At 37.6% G+C, this 24707-nt stretch overlaps 1 long non-coding RNA gene across 1 annotated transcript; it reads right to left on the minus strand.

The window, feature by feature from the left end:
• Positions 1 to 10041: 10041 nt before the first annotated feature.
• Positions 10042 to 10850, minus strand: LOC131480748 (uncharacterized). The gene is made up of 2 exons (XR_009245778.1): positions 10687 to 10850; positions 10042 to 10116 (listed from the first exon to the last, which is right to left on the minus strand). It is a non-coding gene; the product is annotated as an uncharacterized LOC131480748 (long non-coding RNA).
• Positions 10851 to 24707: the final 13857 nt, after the last annotated feature.

Below are 24707 nucleotides of genomic sequence, written 5' to 3' on the forward strand. Positions count from 1 at the left end.
TTTAAGATCTCCTGTTGAAAACGGTGAGGAAAGCTTTGCTGAATGAGTGATACTACCTCTGAAAAAGGAAACCAGTCATCAATTTCCAATCAGAGAGTCTGACATTCATGACTGCATAGTGTAGGAGTGATTTGAACATCCCATCTTGGACCCAGCACCGCTCCTTGCTTCCCCTTTCCTACAGTTCCAGTTATCCACCGATGAGATGGGATCCCATGGCCTCTTACTTGCGAATCCCACACCCCTCAATCTAGTAAATACACACAAGCACAAAATAATTAAGGATGCTTTAAAAATTATATAAAAATGAGATTAAAAGACAAGTTTATTATGGTACAAAAATATTTGCAATCATGCATTTGAGGTACACTGCAAAAGTTTTTAATATATTTTTGTATTGAATTTTGAATTATGTGGTACAATTTTGTATAGGCTGGGATTCCCCCCAAACTCCCACCCCTGACAGATTTTTCCCCAGTTTACTACAATAGTGTAGTCCTTCAGAAGAAATCATAATTCTATCAGTCTCTTATTTAAATGAGGTACACTGCAAAAGTTTGAGGAAAATGCAGGTTATGAAAAACTGAATGAATTTCAAACTTCTTTGTACCAAAATAAATTCATGTTTTAAATCTATTTTAAGGTTCATAAACACACACCACACACCACACACACACACACACACACAGGTATACATGGGGTATGTGTTAAAAAAAAATGTGTATTCCTTAACACAGTGACACGTTTAGAAGTGGGGTTCAAACAGGAGTTCTTCAAAAATTAAACTGCAAGTCACTGTGTCATCACCAACTGTCCTTCTAATTGTATTTTAAAAATATGAAATGAACAATTTGACCAAGAATTAGGAACTCTCTCTTGGGCCCTTCTGCCATTTACCTGGAATTTTACTACCTTTTCGAAGGTTTTTAAGCCTGCGTGGTATTTTTTGAGTAAGTGATAAAACAAGCAGAGACTGGCCTATCATTATGTATTTTTACTTTTCTATATTCTGTTCTTGGTGGTAAAAGTAGAAAAAGATCTAGGAGATGCCATGCTAACATTTGCATTAATTCACACTTTCTTTGGAAGTTTAATCCTACCAGTCAGGAAATGTAAAACTGAAGGTTTTTCCATTTATGTAAATGTGCATGCCTTTAATTGGCAGCATTTTTAATTACTAAGGAGCAACTATTATTTCATTGTTCCATTTTTACAAAATAAGAAGCAAAGTTTCCCTAGTGGCTTAAAATTGTCACATCATTCATCAATTCTGAACTCAAATTGGCCATATTGTCATCACTTAATACAGAATACTATTTAAAAGACTACATTTTACACATCTAGAATGACATGCACGCACAATGATTTCACAACTTACAATGCTAAATGAAGTCATAAAGCAATTGGAGAAAGCATATTGGTAAGCCAAAAACCTAAGGCTTTTATAAATGCATAAGTGCAGCCTCCAATTTATCAACTTTCCTGGCTTTCTCTATCTCCCACTGTCTCCCTCTCCTCTGGGAATCTCCATGATCATTATCATCTCGACCAGAGAATAAGCAAGCAAAAAAGGCATGAAATTCAAATCAGCTTGTTGTTTTTTGATAGGCCCTTCCAAAAGTTTGTTGGAGAAAAATTCAAAACTAATGGCTGAAAGGAGGCTTGGAAAATATATTAGATCTCGTTTATTCATGCTATTCTACATTTGTCTACCCCAATAGCACTCGTAATTGAAAGTTTGCTTCATTTATCGTAACACATTAAGCAAACACTTTCATTTAAAGTTAAAACCACAAAAAGAAATTATGATTTTTAAATCGCTGTAAGAGGGACACTTATAGAAATAAACTAAATGGTTTTAAGTAAGACAAAAAAAAAAGCTATTTACCTAACGTTAGGGAATCTTCCCCTCTGAAGATACTTAAGAAATAAACATGACCTACTTGGACACAGAGAAATTAACCTGCAATTCTTAAAGGTCCTGTGCTTAATAATTTTATGTTAACTAATTTATAAATGTACAAACTATGGTTTATTTTTTAAATATGGAGAACTTTAATATGGCTTAATTAACAATATTTAACCTAGAAGGCTCCAGTTCTCTCTAAACCGATTACAAAATCTGGCTATATTCCCACTAAAATTCAAAATAAATGACTCTCTTTTTCCCATTGCAGAATTTAGTGATGGTGTCCCTCTCCTCAGGTGTATGAAAGCTGGTTTGTGAAGCAGATACGTCCTGTGCGGACCTCCACCCCTGGTAGACGCTCTGCCCTTGGCTCCTTCAGATTGCTTTAACATGAACTGCTGGAACCAGAAAGTCCAGCAGGAATGACTCTGTTCGCAAGACCACACTTACTGTTTTCATAGCAATTAAGGCACCCTTTGCTGATTAACCTAGAACTCACTATTTTCTTGAGCTAGACAGTGCCCCTCCCGGGACAAACTAAATCAATTAGGTACTTTTGGGGTTACAAATAATCATTGGTTTTATAACTCTTAGTGATTTGGCTCTTTGAATTCATACCCACTGCATTTATAGGCAGAGAATTGCTATTTTTACCCCAGGGAAGCCATGCTTTAAATAAAGTTGAATTTAAGAGAAAAATCGGGCATGCATTTGGAGGCGGAATATTTAGCTCCAGTACTCACCTGCCTCCTTGAGAGACCCACATGCTGTTCAATCTCGTGGTAAAGTATTGCTATGAATAGCCAGCTTCTACTTGTCCTAGGGGAAATTAGATTGCCTCAGTTCAATATACCTGACTACACAAACATTTGTTGGGTCTCCATTGCTGCTACCCATTGCATGTGGACATAAGAAAGAACCCGATGTACTTTGTTGAAGAAAATAAGACACCATGAGAACACCCAAGAAACATCTGATTCCCTCATGGGGAAATCAGGTCTCCAGGGGGAAGTGACATCAGAATTGAACATAAAAGATGGTTTAGAAGAGAGCAGGCAGAAAAGGCAAATGGGTGTATTTCAGGAAAAGAATGAACTTGGGACTGCCTACAGAGGAGAGTACATTGTGCAGGAAGCATCTCACATGATTTGGTGTGATTGGCGCAGGCGTGCACGCCACACCCCCAGACAGGTGAGCAGGAACGAAATCACCCCAGACCTTGTTTGTGCTGCCAGTGAGCTGCAGCTTTTCTTAAGCTCTAGCAAGATCCAGTGAATGCTTTGAAACAGCGGTGATAAGATCATGTTTATGTTTTAGAAGGAAAATTCTAGAAATTGACTTTAGAAGAGTGAAGGCTCATGTTAGAATTAGAATAAATTTGGGGGTTGTAAAAAAAAAAATAATAACAGTTCCCTAAAGGAGACAATGTTTGTCTCGTGCACAGGAATTAGAGAAAGGCAATTCATGACAAATGGAACAACATGAACGTGTGAAATTCAAATAACCAATTGTGTAAGGACATGATCCTATCCAAGGAAATAATTCAAGCAGGGGATTGATTGTTATTTTTGCCTGTCTATACTGAGCTGTGAGCTTTTTGGAGCCCAACTCTCTTCCTCGAACTTTCAAAACCTCACCCTGCACACCATTAAAAGAGTATTCCAATAATATCAAAGATGAAAGGATGGAGGAATGTATGAAAAGCTAATTGAAAGGTGAATAAATAAGTATATCATCACACGCTATTGATGAATCAGGTTCAACTGGGATGACTTATCTGAAGAACAACTATATATATATATATAGGAAAACTGTAAATTAGGCAAGGAAAAGGATTCTGGCCAGATTCTATAGAAACTAACTAAAGAAAAATATCTTTAGGGCCCAGCACAGTAGCCTAGTGGCTAAAGTCCTTGCCTTGCATGCATCAGGATCCCATATGGTCGCCAGTTCTAATTCCGGCAGCTCCACTTCCCATCCAGCTCCCTGCCTGTGGCCTGGGAAAGCAGTAGAGGATGACCTACACCTTGGGACCCTACACTTGCGTGGGAGACCCAGAACTGGCTCTGGGCTACTGGGGTCGGATCGGCTCAGCTCCAGCCATTGCAGTCACTTGGGGAATGAATCAACAGACAAATCTTCCTCTCTGTCTCTCCTTCTGTCTTTATTCTGACTTTAAAATAAAAATAAATCTGTATAAAATATCTTTATTCTCTCTGAGAAACTCTCTTGATGACTGAGGTGTTTCTTCCTGAATTCTGTCAAATATCTCAGCCACTGTAGCATTCAAGACTATCTTAAACCTTGATCATTTATAGCTACAGATTTCTATTTCCCTTAGTAATAAGATGAGGGGTTTCTCTTGGTTGAAATCAAATATTAAGCACTGGAAAGAGAAAGGAAAGTATGATGCATTTTATAGGGCAGCCATGCATCTTTCCCAAAAATCAACATCCTTTTTCACACCTAAAAAAATAACTCAGAAACAGATCCTTAATTAGAACAAATAAGTTGTTTCCTTGATTAATTGCATGTAGCAGAAAAAAAGACTATGTAGGATGTAATAATTTATGGTATCTATTTGAGGTGATTTTGTCATAAACTTTCCATGGTTTCCTATTGTAGATTTTGGCAAGCAAGATACTTCGTCGAAAAGGAAGGGAGTTGGAGGATGCAAAATAAATATTTAAGCCCAGAGAGATCATTCCAACAAATGTTCATTCTTAGATCATCTGTTCTTCATTTCATGATATACGTTATAAACAACAGTCTCATTCCAACACTCACATTACTCCATGCTTTAAGATTCAACAAATATGCCAGTGCACATATATAGTGCGTTGTTGTGATTTGTATTCAGAGATACCATTACTAATGGAATCATGTGCCATGTGTATGGGTAAGGTTAAAAATCTCGGAGAGAAACAGCAACATTTCCCCATGAGCATTTTTACCACCTTATTTTTGCAGCAATAGAGGACCATTTTAGAATAGATCATTTCTTACGACTCTTTGCTCAATGGCTTGCCACTGTCTTTGCTCTAAAAGAGTCACATGGCTTTACTAACTGCCAAGTGGGTCTCTTGGCTGCTGATAACACCCAGAATATCTTAACAATATAGCAAGTCTTTAGGTTGTAGCCCAAGATATTGAGTCCTCATTTCTTGCTTTGAAATCTGCAGCCATTTCCTGCTAGATTTTCTCCTTCTTTTGGTATGGGAGCACCATGGAATCAAGCAGGATTAGCAGATACTGGTCCATATAGTAACATATTTTACAGTGTATAGAAAAGCAACCAAATAAAACAAAAATGTACACACACATGAATATGGGTTTTTCAAAAACTAAATGTATTCCTTTTTAAAGACTAAAATATGTCTATTGTGGTAATTAAATGAGAAATGCACTCTTAATGAGTCTGAGTATTTAACTACAGTATTGTCATAACTAGAGACACATTGTTGTAAGTCAGATATAACAAACACACTACTCTGCCATAACTGAAATTTCATGCATGTTGAATAGCAATTCCCCATTTTTGCCTAACTGTAGCCTAAGTCCCTGGCAATTACCACTAAATCCCACTAATTATACAAGTTGAACTATTTTCAACAGCTCATATAAGTCGAATCCTACAATATTTGTACTTTGATGACTGGTTTACTTTGCAAAGCATAATCAAGGCTCATTAATATTATATATGACAGGATTTTTCAGATTGGATGATGCTCCATTTTGTGCAAATTTCATGTTTTCTTCATCCACTCACCCATCAATGAGCATTTAGATTGTTTCTGTTTCTTCCCTGGTGGGAATAACAACATTTCCGTTAACATGGGAATAAAATACACCATCAAGATGTCAAATTTAATTATTTCAATAAATACTCAGAAGCACAATTGCTGGAATATTCACAAGTTCTATTTTTTAATTTGCTAAGAAGCATTCTTAGTGTTTTTTTACAGCAGTTGCAACACTTCTCAGTCCCTCTAACCTTACACACTAGTGTCAATTTCTCTACATTCTCACCAGCATCTATTTGCTGTTTTGATTTTTCGGTAATACCCTTATAGCAGATATGAAGTGACATCGCATGTAAATTTTTGCATGCATTTCTCTGAAAATAGGTGATGCTGCAAATGCTTTCGTAAACATATTGGCAAATTGAATGTCATTTTGTAGGGAAATATCTGATTCTATACATTTTTAGTCAGGTTACCTGTGGTATTTCTTGGTATTATGCAGGAGTGTCTTTTATGTTTGGAATGCTAATTCCAGATCAGATGCATGGTTTGCGAATATTTTCCCATTCTGTAGCTTTTTTTTTTCATTTTGTTGATAGTTTCATTTGCTGTCCAAAGGATTTTTAGTTTGGTGTCATCGTGTTTGTCTATTTTTGCTTTTCATGTCATTCTCAAGAACATCATAATGACGTTTTCTTGAATATTTTCTTCTAGTTAAAGTGTCAGCTTTCATATTTGACTCTTTAATCCATTTTAGTTGAACTTTGAGAATGATCATATGCTAAGGATCCATTTTCATTCTTTTTGCACAAACACCTTTTTTATATTATTTATTGAAAAAAATTTCTCCTTTGATAACCTTATCAAGATTATTAATTTTATTTGCAAAGGTTAATTTCTGGGGGTCCCCTATCCTATTACATTAATCAATGTGTTTGCCTTTAGTCAAAATGCATGCCATTTCCATATTGTTTTAGTTATTACATCTTTATGATGTAGTTTAAATTCAGGGAGTGTTTCAGCTGCAACTTTGAGGTTTTTTTTTTTTTTACATAAGATTGTTTTATTTAATCAGGGTCCTTTGTTGTTCCATATTAATTAGGATATATAGATAGATAGATAGATATGGAAAAATGCAGTTTTGATAATGCTTCCATGAATCTGGCATTTTAGCAATGTAAAACCTTACAATCTGTAACACAAGAAGTCTTTCTGCTTATTTGTATCCACTTTAACTTCTTTTTGCAATGTTTTATGGTTTGCAGTGCACAAATCATACACCTCCTTCAGTAAGTTTATTCCTTTTGAAAATATTTATTTATTTGCAAGACATAGCAACAAAGAGAGGAAGAGAAGCAAAGACAAACGTCTACCCACGCTGGGGCTGGATAAGGCCAACAGCAGCGCGTGCCACTGCATCTGGGGCTCCCACACAGGTGACAGGGAGTCAGACCAAACACGCTACCATGGATGCAGCAATCCCTAGGCACCTTCACTTGGTCTGATCATCCGGTTCTTTGTCACTATGAGTGGTGCTGTTTTCCTAATTTCATTTTAAGATAGTTTGTTATTAATATATGAAAACAAATAACCTCTTTCTCTGTGTTAATTTTCTATTCTGTGACTTCACCGAGTTTCTTTTTTTTAGTTCTGCTATTTTATTGGTAGAGTTTTTAGAGTTTTCTATATAAGATCGTGTTGTCTTAACCACAAATTTCATTACTTCTTGTCTGATTTAAACACCTGTTTCTCTTTGTCTAATTGCTCTGGCTAGTACTATGTTCAATAGAGATGGTGAAAGAAGGCATCTTCTCTCAATTCTAACCTTAAAGAAAAAGTTTGTATTGTTTCATCGTTTAGTATGATGTTGACCGTGGTTCTGTTGTATATTAAGGTAATTTCTTCTTTCGCTATATCCCTTAGGTTTCGGTATGCCATTTTAAAATTTCTATCTCAAGGCATTTTATGTTTTCACTTTTGACTTCTCTTTAATCCATTGATTGTTCAGAAAGGTGCCTTCTAATTTCCACATTTATAAAATTTTCCTGCTTATTTCTGCTACTATTCTAGCTTAATTCCACCATAACAAGAAAAAGTCAATAGTGTTATTTTAATCTTCTTAAATTTGCAGAGATTCATTTTGTAACTTCGCACGTTACCCTCCTAGAGATGTGCCCTGTGTACTTCACAAGAACATATATTTTTGTTTGTTGTTATTGAGTGGAATGTTCTGTTGCATCAGTTTGGTCTGTCGTGTTGCCTACAGTTTCCTGTGGATTTATGTCTGGACATTCTTCCAGTCATTATTATTGTTATCACTATTACTGCCTTGTACCATTATGCAAATTTTTATTTCTCCCTTCTATTTTGTCAGCCTTTGCTTTATAAATGTAGGGGCTCTGATATTGGGAGCATTATTTTTTGTATCTCTCTAAAGAATCAATCTTTCTGCTATTACATTCATAGAATATTCTCTGGCTCTTGAAAAATTTCTGACTTACAGTCCATTTTCAAGGAGTATCATGTTTCACCACTTTACTTTAACCTATCTCTTCCTTAAATCTGCAATGAATCACTTGTGCACAGCATATAATTGGATATTCTTTCTGTTTTATTGTTTTTGTTTGTTAGCCAAATAACCACTCTACTTCATTTCCTTATTTCTTTTAAAATGTGTATATCAGAAGGGATAGGAGGGAGATAAGAGAGAGAACTCATGCTTGCTAAATGACCGCCAAATATCCTTGATGCTCCTACACTAAGAGCCAAATCTGGGAGTACACTCCAGGTCACCCATGCAGGTGGTAGGCACCCAATTGCTTACGTCACAATCCTTGCCCCAAGGGACCATAGGGCAGGCAGCAAGAGTCAAGAGCCAGAAACTGTTATTGCACAGTCACTTCCATATAGCATGTAAGTGTTGTAATTACTGTCTTAACGACTAAACATCTGCCACACACAGTGTCCTTCAATTAAGAAGTTTAAATTATTTATATTTAAAATGATTATTGGTAGGAAAGGACTTGGTGTTGTGAACCTTGTTAGTTTTTGTCCACTTTGCAGTTCTTTTGTGCTTTTTTTGTTCTTGCTTTGCTTATTGGAATTTCATTAATGTTTTAAGATTTATATTTTTTATTTCTTTCTCTTTTGCTATATCTATCTATATATGTTTATCTTATAAAACATCCATAGATTTTTCATATAAAACAACTTAAATGGCCAAATTTTAAATTCTATTTATATGAGGTAAATAAATTTCATGTATCTCAAATAAAGATGTTTGAGAGAATAATGAGCCTTCCCACTCAATCATCCCACTGGCTCCAGCTCTCATCCTCTCTCAGCTTTACTTTTTTGTTTTTTAACTTTTACAAAGACTTGTTTTCAATTTAGAATCACAAGAATATTATTTTATAGCAAGAATAATTATTGTTTCCCTACAGCATAGACAAGAGTTACAAAATAATGAAATTCCAAAATGACAATTTTTCTCAAACTCATTACATTTTTCAGTACTCGATATATCAGCTAGCACAAATTGGGAGAATGTGGAATGTTTGTCTTTTAGGGACTAATTCATTTCATTAAACGTAATGATTTCCTTTCTTTTTGCAAAAGTAGGATTTCATTTTTTATGGATGAATAGTATTCCATGGTGCATATATATCACTTTTTTTCAGCCATTAGTTAAGGGACTTTGAGTTAATTCCATGTTTTAGCTCTTGTGGACAGAACCGCAATAAATGTGGGACACAAATGGTTTTTTCATATGGTAATATAATACCTTTAGGGCACATTCCAAGGGGTGGGAAGGCGGGGTCATAGAGAAGAACTGGTGTTGGATCTCTGAGAAATCTGCATGCTGCCTTGCATTAGGGTAGGACTAGTTTGCATTTCCACTCCTAAGAGATTAGGCTACTTTCCCCCCACATCCTTGCAAGAATGTATTGTTTTGTTTGTTGCTTGTTTGTTTGTTTGTTTGTTTTCCTGGGTGATTTGCATTCTAACTGGGATAAAGTGAAAACTCATTGTGGTTTTTATTCTCATTTGCCTGGTGGCAAATAAGCCATAATCTTTTTTTCATGAGTCTGTTGACCATTTGAATTCCATCCTTACAAAATGCCTGTTCATGTACTTTGGCCATGTCGTGACTGAATTGTTTGTTTTATTGACATTGAGTTTTCTGAGCTCTTTATACAACCTGAATGTTGATCTTTCATAGGTGCGTGGTTTGCAAATATTTTCTCTAATTTTATTGGTTACCTCTTCACTTTCTCGCCTGTCTGTTTTGCAGTGCAGAAGCTCTCTAGCTTGATGTATCCCATTTGTCTGAATTGCTGTGCTTTTGCTATCTTTTCCAAGCAGCCTTTGCCTATGCCAATGTCTTCAACAGTTTTGTTGGGGTTTTCCTTTAGTATTTTTATCTTGTCAACTCATATATTGAAATCCTTCTTCCATTGTGAGCTGATTTTTGAATACAGTGTTAATTGGGGGTCTTGTTTCCTGCTTTTGCACATATAGATTCAATTGTCCCAGCACTATTTGTTGAAGAAACTGTCATTTCTCCAGGGATTGATTTTAGCTCATTTGTCAAATGTTAGATAGTTGTAGAGACTTGGATTAATTTTCATTAGTCTGTTGCACTGATTTGTATGTCTGCTTTTGTGCAAGTGTTAAGGTGCTTTGATTTTTGTGTCTTCTTATATCACTTTATGTTTAATAATTTTCATAGTAGAGATTTTTCACTTCCCTGGTTAAATTTATTATAAGGAATTTAAATTTTTGTAACAACTGTGAATGCAGCTCATCATATAAGTTGTCTCTCAGCCATAACATTGTCTGCATATAAGAAGGTTGTTAATTCTTTGGGTTGCTTTTATATCCTCCAATGTAAGCAAGCTCTCTTTTGAGTTCAAATATTCTTTACTGAAATCTTGATTCCTGTATGTGAACCATGCCATCTGTACACAGGGATTATTTGACTTCTTCTTTTCCAATCTGTACACCATCGATTTCTTTTTGCTTCCTAGTGACTCTGGTTAACACTTCTAGAATTTTATTGAACAGCAATGGTGAAAGTGGGCATTCTTGACTCATTCCTAGAAATGCTACCAACTTTTTGTCATTCATTATGATGCTGGCTGTGAGTTTGGTACATATTGCCTTCATTATGTTGACGAATGATCCCTCTATTTCTTGAAGATTTGTTATTATTATTATTACTGTTTTTTTATTTCTTGAAGATTTATATATTATTATTAGAAAGGCAGAGTTACAGAGAATGAGAAGGAGAGCCAGAGAGAGAGGGAGGGAGACCTTCCATCCATTGGTTCACCTCCCCACATGATCACAAAAGCTGGAGATGGGCCAGTTCAAAGCCAGGAACCAGGAGCTTCTTCCAGGACTCCCACATGGTTCCAGGGGCCCATCCTCTGTTTCTTGCCCAGGCCAAGAGTAAAGAGCTGGATCAGAAATGGAGCAATTCGGCTTCAAACTAGTGCCCTGCTGGATGCAGGTACCCTGGGCAGCTCCTTAGACTGCTATACCACAGTGCTGGCCCCTACTGAATGTTTCTATCATAACGAATGTTATATTTCATCAAATACATCTATTCAGATAACCATATGCTTCTTATTCTTCAATTTACTAATGTGATGTATTACATTTATTGAATCACTTATTTTGAACCATCCCTACATACCAACAATAAAAGCTACCTTCAGCCATGTGAATGATTTTCTGATGTATATTCTATTAGCTAATATTTATTGAGGATTTTTTAGCATCTGTGTTCGTCAGCAATATATTTTTTTTTTTTGGTTCTCTTTCTTGTCATATGTTTTTCTGGCTTTGTTTTAAGGTTATGCTTATCTCATGGAATGAATTTGGGAGCATTTGCTTCCTTTCAACTTTTACCAGTTTGGAAATAACTGTAATTAGTTCTCCCTTAAAAGAATGGTAGCATTTAGCAGTCAAGCCATTGGATCATGAGCTTTTCCTTGTTAGGAGAGCCTGTACTACTGCTTTAATCTCTTAGAATGGTCTAGTTAGGTTTTACATATCTCCATTACATAACTATGCTACATTTTTTGTTTCCAGATAATTTTAATTTCTTCTTGATTTTTCAATTTTTCACACCTTATAGTGTGTAGTAATTCCTGGTGGTTCTTCTTGTTTCTGTGATATTCATGCTTTTTCGCCTCTTATTAACTTGGGTGCTCTCCTGTTTTTCTTCGTTAAGCCAATATTGTATCAGATTTGTTTATTTCTTCAAAATCAGGGCTTCATTTCACTCATCTTTTATTTTAGGCTTCAGTTTTGTTCACTTACTAAATTGCGTTATTTTTTCTAACTTTGGATTTCATTTGCCAACCCTCTAGGTCAGACTCAAAGTTAGTTGGTATGTGGACGTATCTCTCTGATAAAATTTTCCAGTGAAGTGCATATATGTGCCTCCTCAGGCTCCACCAACTTTAAGACGGCATCTTTCCCCTGCAAGTCACCTAGTCCCTTGTAGAGAATGGGGTGAAAGAAGCATACTTTCCCTGTATGGGGCTAGATGGGCAACCTGCCCCCAACTAGTGCTCCATGCTATGTCCAAGTTTGTGAGGACCACAAGTTCTTTCTAAGACAATATCACCAGTCACTCAGGCTTCTTCAGCCTGCTTTCATTTTGCTCCCAAAATACAACGTCTGCTTCAGCCACAGCTGCTGGTATTGAAGCTAGCATCCCCCCTCACTGCTGCATGGTTGCACTGTCCATGTCCCTCAGTGTCTTTCTGTAGAATTTCCACTGCAAACTTCTCTCCAACTCTCCTCTGGGAATTTAAGTCCTCTGCTTTCCTTCTGTTGTCTGTGTGTGCAGATCCCGGCATACACAAGGTGAGGACTTTAACCACTAGGCTATGCCACCAGGCCCATTTTCAGCAATCTTATGATCATTTTTCTTTTCATTGTCAGTCATTTCATCTTCACACTAAAATATTGAAGAGTTGCTATATCCCTCAAGGATAGTGCTTTCCTTGTTTTGTTTCTTGGATTTCTGCATTCACTTTTAGGCATTTGTGAAAAATGGCATTTCTTCTCTGATGGATTTTATCTTAGAACTATGCCTTTGTAGATTAGTGAAGTGACTACTCTTTCAGCTAAGATACAGAGGTATGTGCTAGGTGGGGCCAGGTTACTCTGGCCAGTGCTCTACCTGGGGTTAGAGTCCAAGGTAACACCCATGTTGGGTGTGGTAGATTCTTACATTTGTCAGCAGGGAAGGAAATAATCCTGTGTGCTGGTGTAACCACTGCCCCCCTTTTCTTCATTTCAAGTTGATCAACTCTATAAGCCCAAAGTGGCCACAAGCCACAGCCACACTAGCATATGAACCACGAGAAGAATCTTTGAGGTCCTCGGTGTGAGCATAGAACCCTGTATGATCCACCTAAAGCAACGTGGGGATTTTAGCCTCTGGTGTCAGATACATTGAATGTTTCAAAAAAACTGAATCATAACCAAGTTTTTGTGAGTTTATACATTTACTGTAATCACATCTTCTTGATGAGTAGAGCCTTTAAGTATTACATACTGATCTTCCTTCTCTTTTTAAACTGCTTTTGCCTGATACAAGTATAACTACTCCTGCTTGCCCTCTATTTCCATTTACATGGCATATCTTTGTCCAGCCTTTCCATTATAGTCTGTGTGTGGTATTATTGTGGAAGTGTATTTCATGAAGGCAGCATATAGATAGGTCTGTTGTTGTTGTTGTTGTTTGGAGGGGGGTTTTGTTTGTTTGTTTAATACATCCAAGTCTGTATCTTTCAACTAGGGAATTTAGTGCAATCACACTCTAGATTGTTATTAATAAGTAATGATTGAATCCTGTTATTTCCCAATAGCAATTTCTATTGTTTTGATTTTCCTTATTCTTTTACCAGCAGGTTTTATGCCTTCACATTGTTTTCATGATATTTATTGTCTTTTTCTATTTCTCTGTGTACTACATCCTTAAGTATTTTTTTAAGGTTTATCTATTTTTATTGCAAAGTCAAATACAGAGAGGAGGAAAGATAGAAAGACCTTCCATCTGATGATTCACTCCTCAAGTGGCTGCAACGGCTGGAGCTGAGCCGATCTGACCCCAGGAGCCAGGAGCCTCTTCCAGGTCTCCCACACAGGTGCAGGGTCCCAAGGCTCTGGGCATCTGTGACTGCTTTCCCAGGCCACAAGCAGGGAGCTGGATGGGGAGGGGCTGCCAGGATTAGAACCTGCGCCAAATAGATTCTCAGTGCATACAAAGCAATGACTTTAGCTGCTAAACTACCGTACCAGACCCCTGAATTATTGTTTTTAAAGCTTATCTTAGAAAGTCAGTATTTCACCTTCATTTATGAATGAGAGTTTTTCTGGGTAAAGCAGTCAGAGTTTGCAGATTTTTCTTTTAAAACTTTGGTGTGGCCTAACGGCTAAAGTCCTCGCCTTGAAAGCCCCGGGATCCCATATGGGCGCCGGTTCTAATCCCGGCAGCTCCACTTCCAATCCAGCTCCCTGCTTGTGGCCTGGGAAAGCAGTCGAGGACGGCCCAATGCATTGGGACCCTGCACCCGCGTGGGAGACCAGGAAGAGGTTCCAGGTTCCCGGCTTCGGATCAGCGCAGCATCGGCCCATTGCGGCTCACTTGGGGAGTGAATCATCGGACGGAAGATCTTCCTCTCTGTCTCTCCTCCTCTCTGTATATCTGGCTGTAATAAAATGAAAAACTCTTTAAAAAAAAAAAACTTGTGCTATATTTCTTCATTCTCTTCTAGCCTGTAGCATCTCTACTGACAATACTTTCAATCTGATGACAATCCACTAATTTTATTCTCTCTTGCATATTTTAGATCATTCTCTTTATGTTTTATTTATGAAAGTTTGACTACAATGTATGCCATTGGCAAACTTTTCTAATCCTACCTATTTGGGGTTCTGACCAAATCTTATAATGACTGCCCATATTATTTTTATGTTGGGAGAACTTTTTTCTGCATATTTCACCAAATAGGTTTTCTAAGCCATTTTTTCCAAACTTCCAGGAACTTTTAGAAGACACTGGTGTGGGAGACGGCTGGTATTTCATAATCCCAGGTTTTCTCTGTGCCAGTTTGAATTCACAGACTCACAGCTTAAAGTGAGCTCTCAGGAGCAGTACACTGTACCCCGCCAGGTATGTGCACCTCCCTACATAGCAACTCACTCCGTAGTGTGTCCCTGACCCTCTTTTTCTCTGAGCTGCTCATCTGTGACCGCAGGATGATGCCTCTCTGGTGAAGACCACCTGGATAACAGGTGTCACAGATAGCTTCCATCTTGGCTCCCCCAAGAATAGAGAATTCCTCAACCTAGAAGCTCAGGCAGTGCCGTGTTCCTCTTTCTCTCATCTGCTGGACAAGCGAGGGATGTCTCCCCAGGCACTGCACCTGACACTGTTCCTCAGGCACTGAGTTGCAGACATGGTGGTTTTGGAGTATCTTGGTGGAGGAAGCAAGCCCTGTGCTTCTTTATTTTGGCAATCATGAATCCTTGGCATCTCTTATAAATTTCATTATTCCAAATTATTATATTGATATAAAGAGAATGAATTTTATCTGTCTCATAGGTACAGTTCCAAGAAGACAATTTCACTTTCGTACTCCCTGCCCCCCACTCCAATCTGCCTTTCCTTTCTTCATTAGGTTTTGCTGACAGAATTTTAATGCGCCCTATATTTAGAAACCTAATGTTCCACAAATCATAACTTTGACCAAGTGGAAAAAATAGGGTTAATAACAACAACCATATTACAAAATGACCATTCTTATCCTCTTTTTGTATTCCATCTTAACTGACACATGTCAGAGAAAACACATTATATTTGTGGTTTTTGAGACTGGCTTGTTGCACTACAAAAAAATGGTCTTCAGTTGTGTCAATTTTTTTTAGAAACAAGTGTGTTTATGGCTGAATAGTATTTTACAATTTTCTTTATGCATCATTAGTTAAGGGACTTTGAGTTAATTCCATATTTCAGCTGTTGTGGACAGAACTACAATAAACATGGGACACAAATCTCAAGAATCTGCATGCTGCCTTGCATTAGGGTAGGACTAGTTTGCATTTCCACTCCTAAGAGATAGGCTACTTTCCCCCCACATCCTTGCAAGAATGTATTGTTTTGTTTGTTGCTTGTTGTTTGTTTGTTTGTTTGTTTGTTTTCCTAGGTGATTTGCATTCTAACTGGGATAAAGTGAAAACTCATTGTGGTTTTTATTCTCATTTGCCTGGTGGCAAATAAGCCATAATCTTTTTTCATGAGTCTGTTGACCATTTGAATTCCATCCTTACAAAATGCCTGTTCATGTGCTTTGGCCATGTCGTGACTGAATTGTTTATTTTATTGACATTGAATTTTTTTTAGCTCTTTCTAGATCCTGGGTATAAAGTCTTCATCAATTGCATAATTTGCAAATAATTTTTGTATTTTGTTGGTTGTCTGTTGAAAGTTTACTTGCCTGCACAGAAATTCCCTACCTTGTTGTTATCCGAGTATTTTGTTCTACTGTTACCTGTGTTTGTGGTATCTTCCAGGAAGCCTTTGCCTATGCCAATATCTTGCAGTTTCCCCAGTATTGGATTCCTACTTCTAAGTGTGTAGATTCAGTTTTCCCCACACTAATCATTGAGGAGATTATCCATTCTCCTCAGATTTTAACCCAGTAATCAAGGATTAATAAATATATGCATGGATTAATTTCTGGAGTTTCTATTCTTTTCCATTGTTATGGATATCTACAGTTGCTTTTAAATTCTTTTTCTTTTCACTTTACTTGTCTTCATGTACTGTGAGTCTGTTAGTATATCCTCTGATGAATCATCCCTTGCATTCCATTATTCTTTAATTTTTGTGTATATGAACCTTTCTGGTATGAAAAGTTTCTGCGATAGAACCCACGAATGCAATTAAATAAATTTTATTGTACATTTTTGCTTGATGTCTCAAGATTCTGCAAGATTTTTGAAAGTTTGCTGATGATGTGTTTTCAATTTGAGTTCTTTCAGCTCACTTCATTCGGGATTTATTGGACTTCCTGAATCTTCATACCTGTTTTCCCCACATTTGAGGTGTTTGTTGCCATTATTTTGTTGAATACATTTTTTAGTCCTTTCTCCTTATGAAACTTTCTTTTCCCTCTAGTCCTTAACTTTCTTCACTCACTTTTATTTATTTTGTTTTCTTTTTTGTTCCTCTGACTATATAATTTCCAAGATTCAATTTCAAGTTTGCCATTCTTCTGCTTGACATAATATAATGTTGACTCCTTTACTGAGTTTTATATGCAGTTATTACATCTTTCATGTCAAAAATTTCTCCTTTGTGCATTTATTAAAGCTCTCAAACCTTTGTTGAAATATTGCTTTGTTCATGCTTTGTTCTCATGACTTTCTTGACCATCTTCATTACCAATATTTTAAATTCACAATCAAGTAAATTATATATATGTATACACACACAGAAATACATATTCTCCTGGCATTTTCATCAGTTTCTGAAGTCTATTTTGTACTTTAAAATAGCTGCCTTTGGTCAGTGTTGTGGCATAGCAATTTAAACCCTTACATGGAGCATAGGCATCCCATCTGAGCAATGGTGCAAATCCAGATGGCTCTACTTCCTACTTCCAGTGTATCGTCCTGCTGATGCAACTTAGAAAGCAATAGAAGATGACCAAATACGTGGGCAACTCACATGAGCCCCTGTTTTGATCCAACTCATTCCTTAGTTGCTGTGGGCATTTGGAAAGTAAACCAGAAGGTGGAAGATATCTCTCTCTGTCTCCATTCCCCCCTCTCTGTAACTCTACACTTCAAACACTTTTTTTTTAAAAATCTGTAAAAAAGAAAAAGTCATATGTGCCAATTCAACTGACCTCAAAAAACAGAAAACCTTCGTTAATCAACCTTTCCAGGGATTCTGAGAGCCTCTCTGTGGTTCCTGCTAGTCCAAAGCACTGCCTATGTTCTCAGCAGCTTCTTGGCATTGACAGCTTGCTGGGTATCATCAGTCTTCTAAGACATGCAGCATAGAAGCCAGTTCCTCAATCAGCCCCAAGAAAAGTTGGAACATTGCATAAAGATTCCAGCCTTTTCTCTCCAGCAAAGTAAAGTCAAAAATCTAGGGGCCCTGTTTGTATGTGTCTCATACTCTCTATACTAAGCAAGCTAGAGGGGCTATGCTGAGTATGTAGAGGCTAGTTCAAACATCTGTCTTTGTTTGCAGTGGCCCCCAGGCATCTAGACTATGCCAGGATCTCTCAGCATCCTGAGACAAGTGATACAGGAGTCAGTACCCTTGAGAGTCTCCAGGACAGCTGTTGCATTGGATACCCAGTCCAAGTCATCCAGGGTAAATCTGAAACTTTGCAGGTTGTCTGATAACACAACTCTATACCAAATGAAGGCAGTGTGATAAGAAAGTAGCTCAAAATTTCTACCTAACTTTGATGTGATGTGTTTTGAGCTTTGCTGGTACATAGCAGAGCCTCTCAGATCGTTTCTGGCATTTCTATTAAAAATGTTTGTCAGTATTATAGCTTAATTAGTGTTTCTATACTGAGAAGTAGAGTCTAAGGATTTCTCTTTTACCATCTTGCTAATATTAGCCTTGAGGACCATTTATTTTCACTTACAGTACCATTTCTTCTGTGAGATGACAATAAAAATGAAATAATAGTGATAGTACTTAATTCATGAAATTGTGTGAAGATTAAAGCATGAAATCTTTGCAAACATCTAGTATCTGGTCAACAGAAAATGAGTGCTAGATTTCAGATATCATTATAATTGCATTATTCATTTCTTTCATTGTTTAGGAGTTATTGTTGCTGTTCCTGTTTTCCAATTGGACATCTTACTTTCCTACATCTTCATTTGGAATAAGAAAAAAGCTTATGCCATAAATTATTTTCTGTTTAATTTTTGCCATATCATAAAATTCCAGTGTCTCTTAAAGTATTCTGATGCAGACCTTGGGAAACCATAAAGGGAGCAAAAGGCCCTACTGTTACAATGACTTGGCTGAAATCACTTGAATTCTATGTGACTGAGTTTACTCATCATGTTAGATTAGTTAATGAAAGGATTCTCTTTTTTAGAGTACCAAAACGTTTCACTCATAATACCTCATAGGGTTATTCTGCAAAGTAAGTGAACTTAAAAAAATAAATCATTTAAAACAACATCTGCCGTGTTGCAAGTATGTGTAACATAAGTGGTAGATGCTAGTGTTGACTTTACATACTATATTGCAACTGTTAGGAACACTTCTGGGATGGAGTCTCTGTGCTAGAGATCCTAACTCTTGGAAACAATTATATACATATATATATATATATACACATATATATAATAAAATATAATTTTTTATAGATTTTATTTTATTTATAAATTAAACCATTTGTATTTAATTATTTAGATAGAATGAATTATATTTATTATAGGGCCCAGGGTATTAGAGAGCCATAGTAAACAAAAGACTGAAGTAACTAAAATATGGAAAATGAAGCTAGCTAATCACAAATATCAATTTAAGAATTCACAAGTTTCCTGCTTTTTAATTTTTCTGTGGAATTACAAGGTAATTATCGAAGGATTTTTTTCTAAACTATTCATAATTTTTCGTTGATTACATGTTATAATAGACTATTGTAGATAGAAAATTATAGAAATTCCTACATCGGTGGCTCACATGTAATTCAGTGTGTATTTGAGTGTTTACTTAAGGTTTCTCCAAAATTTTTAATATTATTCAATACAAAAGTGGAAGCATGTTCATTGCCACCAACAGTTTTTATTATCATAATTATGATATTAATAATCAGCAATGTTAAATACAGCAATGACTTCCTGCTTGTGATTGATTTTTTTTATTTTATTTTTCATGATGTTTATATAGTTGTTTAGGTTGGGAAGGTTTGAGGGTTAGAGGAAAGTGTATGAGACCCTCGTTTCCACATTTTATTTTTTCTTCTTCCTATATCTGGCATAAAGGGGGAGATCATGGAAGAAGCTGCACCCAGCCTAGCATTCGCCTCAGTAACCAGGAATGGGGATTGGCTATCCAGTGTCACCCAGGATCCCAGCTGTGGAGCATGCTTCAAGGGTTCTGCTTAGGTGGTTTCGGTAGTTCTGAAATGCTGTCAATCTCACCACTCCAAGGATGAGAAGATCTCTTCAAGACCCATTAACTGACATAATCTACCTTAGAGGTTCCATTTACCCAGATATTTGCTGCCAGTGCTTGGCTGGGGTAGTTGTCCAATTTGTTCTGTTCTTCTTCCTATGTTCTGGTGCCAGACATCCTCTGGAGGCTCCAATGGACTGCCATATCCTCCAGGTGCATCTGGATATGCTGTCCACTTCCCAGTCTAAGCCACTGAGGAGGTCCAACTCTGACACGTGCACTCTACCACCAGACCACAGATCCTGCAATTCTCCACTAAGTTGGAGTTCTGAGTCCAGCGGTTCAGTTGTGGAAATCCGCAAAGATATCTCATCTGAAGTGATCCTAGACCGGACTTAGGGTCCAACATAGTCCATCACCCACATCAGCCTAAGCACACACTGGTGGTTGCAATTGCTAGGTCAGTTCTGTCTCCAGCCCTGTCTCCTACACGAAACAATGGGTGATGCAACCCAGTCCAACACTGCCCACCATCGATTTGACTCTCACATACACACACCAGTGGGAGCTGCAGCATAGTTGAAGCAACACCCAATTACCCCCACTAGGCCCGCCACAGCCCTGGTTCCTGTGCCAGCATGTGCAGCATACTGATCCAGTCTCTCCCACATTCAGTTCTCACACATGTCAATGGCTGTTGTAGCCTAGCTCCATCCAACCAACCCTGATATCCATCCCATACTCGTGCTGGCAGGTCTCACCACCTGTCTAGCCAGGTCCACCTCCAACCCTGGTTCTCACGCTCAGCCGTGGGAATTGCAGCCCATCAGAGAGTTTTCAACAGTTTCTCTACTGAGTCCCAGCACTTGCCAGCTGATGTTTGCAGCAATGCCCAACCAGCCAGCTCTTACTCTGGCTCATGCATGCACCAGTGGATATGGTTGCACATCCCAGCTTGGCTTTCCCTCTAACCCAGTTCATATGCAGGCCAACAGGTGGTGAGGCCTGCCTGGTCTAGTCTGCCCCCAATGCCGGCTCTCACTCTCATGAGTAGGAGCAGTGGTCCAGCAGGGGAACCCTCACACCCCCCTACCAAGCATAAGCACCACCACTCCCAGGTTTCACATATGCACTGCTGCATCATTCTGACCCATTACGTCTTCGCGCCTCTCTCCTCCAAACCTCTCCATCTCGGCCCCTTCACTTACCTGAAAGTGCAATGGCCTTGTCTCGGGAAGTCCTTCAGACATCATTCCTCACCTGCAACACACTCCCTCAGTAGTCCTTCCTCCCCCACACCCTGTGTCCCTTTCTCTAAGCAATCCAAGGTCCCTGTGCTCAGGAGCGCATGGATTCACCAGCACAGCCTTTAAAAGTTCACTCGGTGGTGTGGTTCTGTGGCGCTCTGGCTGCCCACCAGAGTCCCAAGCTCCTGGCACATGTGTGACCTGGGACTGCACCCATCCATGCACTCAAGATCCAGGCCCACTCAAAGTTCCCCAGGCCTAGTCTACCATCACACCAGGCCAACATGCTAACCTGAGGCTCTGCACTCCCCTCTCCACATCCCAACAAGGACCAAACACATGGGAAATCTCAAGGCTCATACTGCCTGCCTGGATATGAGCCCCCAGATCCCCTCGCATCTCCACTAGGGCTATCTGCTTAGCCTCTTGCAAGCAGAGGGGGGTGGGGGAAGGCAGTGCCACCACCACCAGCCACGTCAGCATGGGAATGGCAGTGGCATCACCTCCCCCATTGTGATTTTTTATGCATTATTTACTGATTGCCTGTTTTGTGCTAATATGCTCTGTCATGGAGTGGTGTCAGCCTCTACAGCTTTCAGATACAGTGAGAATTAGTCACCAAAATGTCACAGAGAAAGACGTTCGATGAAAGTGATAGGAATGTTAATAGAGTGTCGACTGCAAGTTCACATGTGGAAGCTTCAGGACAGCCTTCTGGGAGTACAACATCTCCTCTGAGACCTGGAAGATGACTCAGCACGGGAAAAGAAAGAGAAGCACATTGTGTAACGAAAGCCTTTAGACCTGTTCCTCAGCTGCCTCTCATTCCGTTTCTTTTGCAGATTTCCTTTCTCACGTTAGTCATCTAGTATTCTCATTTTATCCCTAATGAAGGCTTCCAGATAAGGCTCCATTTACACAAATCAAAATGCCTTTCTCCCTCAGAGAACTCCCATATACTCTCTAAATCTTACATATTCCCAGAAAACATTTTAAATTTCAGTTTTAAAGAACAAAATCAGAGCCTAAGAGGAATCGTATTAAAGCACCAACAAATATAGATGACAATATTATCTCAACATTCTATCATAAATTTTTATTTCTAAAGCAACAAGAAAATGCCTTTCACATTTATTGAAATGGTAAAAAAAAAAAAAAAAGGACAAGACTTGAAAAGTAAGTCACACATTTCTTATATTAGAAGACATTATTTCCTTCTGAAATAAAATCTGGCAAAATGTTCTGAGAGTCACAAAAATATTCATAACCTTTGACCCAATAACCACATCCCCAGAAGTTTAAACTTATGATCTTTTGTTTTTTAAACAGAGAAAGGAATGCTATCTGGGCAAAAATAGTTATGGTAAGAATGTTAATGTAATTCTGATTTTAAATGTATAAATGATCCGGCATCCAGAAAATGAGTAAATTATATATCATCTGGAATGAAATATGAAGTCATTTTAATACAAAACATAAATGTCAAAGAGATACAAAACAAGTACCTGCAAATATGATAACAGTGTAATTGTGTAATAAAACAGGAAGCAAAAGACTTACTAAGTAAATAAAAATGCTTATGCATAAGGTAAAATAATTATGTTTTAATTTTTGGAACTTTTATAAATAAATCGACTTTAAATTTCTTTCTTCATATGTATGCACATACACACATAATTTGACATAAATAGCCAACTAAATATCCCACAAATGCTTACGTCGTAAATACATAAAATACATTACAAATCATCAAGAAGACAAATAGCATGCTTGCACAATAGATTAAACATTTGAATAGGTACTTCATTAAACTGGTTTCACAAAAACTAATAATGGCTTATAGCAATGCTCAAAATCATCATTCATCAAAGAATGGTCAAGTAAAAGCAGGTGAAATAAATGAGATCCCACTCACACCCGCTGGAATGACAAGTTAAAAATGCTAACAAACAATATTATAGTGCTATTAGGATGAAGGTCAACTGGAACATTTCCTGGTGGGAGTTTAAGTTAATGCGTCCTCTTTAGACAACTACTTTGCAGTTTCTAAACATATGTCTGCTCTATGACCCTGAAATTCTTGCCATAGGTATATTCCCAAGAGGAAAGAATATATGCTTCTATAAAAAGACAAAATGATAATTAACAATTTTGTTCATAATAGCATCAAAGTAAAAAGAATTAAGTCCTAAATTGTTGAACATGCTTATAAAAGCAATAAAAGATGAATCTACTTCTATTTCAAACCTGATATTTAACATTGAGTGAGAAAGTACACAAAAATCTTCACATAGGGCCCAGCACCGTGGCCTAGCAGCTAAAGTCCTTGCCTTGAACACACCAGGATCTCACATTGTTGCCGGTTCTAATCCTGGCAATCCCACTTCCCATCCAGCTTCCTGCTCGTGGCCTGGGAAAGCAGTCAAGGACAGCTCAAAGCTTTGGGACCCTGCACCCGCGTGGCCGACCCGTCTCCTGGCTTCGGATTGGCTCAGCTACAGCTATTGTGGCCTCTTGGGGAGTAAATCACTAGACAGAAGATCTTCCTCTCTCTCTCTCTCTCCTCCTCTCTGTATATGAGACCTCAGAATAAAAATAAATAAATATTTAAAAAATAAAATTTTCTCATAAAAACAACATGAAGTTAAAATCAAGTGAATAGAAGTCTATTGTATCATCAAGGTTTTTGTCTTTTACTTAGATTTGTAACGTTTTGCATGTATTCTGACAAGCATGTGGGCTATGTTGCACTGTTTTCCCTAGGCCATTAGAAAGGAGCTCAGTCAAAAGTGGACCAGGAAGGACGTACTCCAATATCCATATGGGATGCCAGCATCAGAGATGGTGGCTTTCCCCACATGCCAGGGCAGCCGCTCCTTTGTTCTTCTTTATCCACTTGATATAAAAGCTTTGACTGTAGATTTTTACCATTTTTTCCTTTTCTAATATACGTATTGAAAGTTGAACTTTTTTCTTTAAGCACTGCTTTATTCATGTCCTGAAAGTTTTGATATGTCATATTTTATGATTGCCATCTTCAATATTTTATAATTCAATTAGAGTTTCTGGTCTGACTAAATGAGCTATTTTGGAAAGTACTTCTTTGAATTTTGATATTTAAGGTTTCCAAATATTTTGAGATTTTTATAGCTTTGTTCCTGATACTGATTTCTTAGCTCATTTCCAATCTGGTAGAATAATATAATCTGTATGGTCTTAATCATTTGATGTCTCCAGCAATTGCTTCTTCACTCAGTATGTGATCTCTTATAAATGCCCTACAGTCATTTTTTTCCTTAGGTCAACTATGCCAAAGTGGTTAATAATACTGTTCAGATTTTATAAATCATCATTAATTCAATTTCTTCTTTAAGGGATTTTTAAAGTTTTTATTGATATAAAGTGAACAGATTTCATGCCTTCCACAGACACAGCTGTAAGAAGACACCCACACTCCCCTCATTCTCCCGCTTGTCTGTACACCCCTACTTGCCCTTCTTTCTCTTCAATGGGGTTTGCATAGTCATAATTTTAGTCCATTCTATATTAATAAGCTTAATTTGCCCCTAGTCATAATATTCATCAATTAAAAAGGAGAAAGTCTACAAAACCACATT

This window comes from Ochotona princeps, chromosome 7 (genome assembly GCF_030435755.1).
Source record: "Ochotona princeps isolate mOchPri1 chromosome 7, mOchPri1.hap1, whole genome shotgun sequence".
Taxonomy (NCBI): Eukaryota; Metazoa; Chordata; class Mammalia; order Lagomorpha; family Ochotonidae; genus Ochotona; species Ochotona princeps.